This window comes from Macrobrachium nipponense, chromosome 4 (assembly GCF_015104395.2).
Source record: "Macrobrachium nipponense isolate FS-2020 chromosome 4, ASM1510439v2, whole genome shotgun sequence".
Taxonomy (NCBI): Eukaryota; Metazoa; Arthropoda; class Malacostraca; order Decapoda; family Palaemonidae; genus Macrobrachium; species Macrobrachium nipponense.
In genome coordinates, this window is record NC_061100.1 from 140,315,765 (window position 1) to 140,318,264 (window position 2,500).

The 2,500-nt window shown below is 30.2% G+C and overlaps 1 protein-coding gene across 4 annotated transcripts in view; it reads left to right on the top strand.

Moving 5' to 3' along the window:
- The window catches only part of LOC135211236 (FERM domain-containing protein 4A-like), a 770,148-nt gene that overhangs the window by 98,337 nt on the left and 669,311 nt on the right, over positions 1-2,500 (top strand). The gene's annotated exons all lie outside the window — the stretch shown is intronic.

Genomic DNA, 2,500 nt, shown 5'->3' on the forward strand with positions numbered 1-2,500 from the left:
ACTTTGGATTTCTTCATTTGTTTCTATTTTGAAAGGTCCTGGATAGAATTTTATCCATTCGTAGGGCAAATTTTTGGTAGTGTTATGAGATTTTTCTGGTGTGTGTTGTAATGTGTATGATAGAATGATTCTGCATTGATTCATGCATTTTTTAAAAATGCTTGTCACTGACTGGATGTGGACTATCTATTTCACTTATGGTAATGGTTATTTTCGATTTTTTTTTTTATTATAAAGCCTGCCATGTTGCTATCCAGTTGCTAAGTTAAATTAGCTCAGGTTTCGTCAGAAAGTGTAATTTGTTCTTGCCAAAAAAAATTTTGTCTTCTGTAAATTTTGACTGTAGACTTTGAAGGGCTCATAGTTTTTTGAAGTTCCAACCAGCATCCGATGGGTATTATGGTTAATACTTTCTATCTTTATTCCCTTTGGTTAATACTTTCTATCTTTATTCCCTTTGGTTAATACTTTCTATCTTTATTCCCTTTGGTTTAATACTCTTCTATCTTTATTCCCTTAGTTTAATACGTTTCTATCTTTATTCCCTTTGGTTAATACTTTCTATCTTTATTCCCTTTGGTTAATACTTTCTATCTTTATTCCCTTTATTCCCTTTGGTTAATACTTTCTATCTTTATTCCCTTTGGTTAATACTTTCTATCCTTTATTCCCTTTGGTTAATACTTTCTATCTTTATTCCCTTTGGTTAATACTTTCTATCTTTATTCCCTTTATTCCCTTTGGTTAATACTTTCTATCTTTATTCCCTTTTGTTACCCTTAGGTATATTTCTATTTCTTTATTCCCTTTGGTTAATACTTTCTATCTTTATTCCATTTGGTTAATACTTTCTATCTTTTATTCCCTTTGGTTAATACTTTCTATCTTTTTGGTTTATTCCCTTTATCCCTTTGGTTAATACTTTCTATCTTTATTCCCTTTGGTTTAATACTTTTTTTTTTTTTTTCTATCTTTATTCCCTTTATTCCCTTTGGTTAATACTTTCTATCTTTTATTCCCTTATTCCCTTAGGTTAAGGACTTTCTATCTTTATTCCCTTTGGTTAATACTTTCTATCTTTATCCCTTTGGTTAATACTTTCTATATGTTTATTCCCTTATTCCCTTTGGGTTAATACTTTCTATGTTTATTCCCTTTATCCTTTGGTTAATACTTTCTATCTTTATTCCCTTTGGTTAATACTTTCTATCTTTATTCCCTTTGGTTAATACTTTCTATCTTTATTCCCTTTATTCCCTTTGGTTAATACTTTCTATCTTTATTCCCTTTATTCCCTTTGGTTAATACTTTCTATCTTTATTCCCTTTGGTTAATACTTTCTATCTTTATTCCCTTTGGTTAATACTTTCTATCTTTATCCCTTTGGTTAATCCTTTTATTTCTATCTTTATCCCCTTTATCCCTTTGGTTAATACTTTCTATCTTTATTCCCTTTATTCCCTTTGGTTAATACTTTCTATCTTTATTCCCTTTATTCCCTTTGGTTAATACTTTCTACCTTTATTCCCCTTTATTCCCTTTGGTTAATACTTTCTATCTTTATTCCCTTTATTCCCTTTGGTTAATACTTTCTATCTTTATTCCCTTTATTCCCTTTGGTTAATACTTTCTATCTTTATTCCCTTTATTCCCTTTGGTTAATACTTTCTATCTTTATTCCCTTTGGTTAATACTTTCTATCTTTATTCCCTTTATTCCCTTTGGTTAATACTTTCTATGTTTATTCCCTTTATTCCCTTTGGTTAATACTTTCTATCTTTATTCCCTTTATTCCCTTTGGTTAATACTTTCTATCTTTATTCCCTTTGGTTAATACTTTCTATCTTTATTCCCTTTGGTTAATACTTTCTATCTTTATTCCCTTTATTCCCTTTGGTTAATACTTTCTATCTTTATTCCCTTTATTCCCTTTGGTTAATATTTCTACCTTTATTCCCTTTAGTTTCCTTTTGGTTAATATTTTCTATGTTTATTCCCTTTATTCCCTTAGGTTAATACTCTCTATCTTTAATTTCCCTTTATTTTTCCCTGTTTCTGCTTCTATTTATTCCTTATTTCCCTTTGGTAATACTCTTATCTTATTCCCTTTATTCCCTTTTGTTAATACTTTCTATCTTTATTCCCTTTATTCCCTTTGGTTAATACTTTCTATCTTTATTCCCTTTCCCGCCATCCCGGTGAGTTTAGACCATATATCCTATTGTTTACTCGAGTGCGTGTCTGAGATATATCTTAGAGGGATCGGTATGAAATTTTGTTTGCAATTGCTTCTCAATTGCACATTTGAAAATCGGGTATAGTAAGGTACTGTTGGATAATATTGGCAAGTTTCGTCTTTGGGCTGTTTTCAGCGATTATCAGGAATTTTCTGTTAACTTTATAGTACACATTTCTTGAAAAATAATACCTCGTTCTTAGTTTTCCAGTAAAAAAATCGGAGTATATAGCTCAAGTTTTCCACTGATCCGTGTTCGACAGT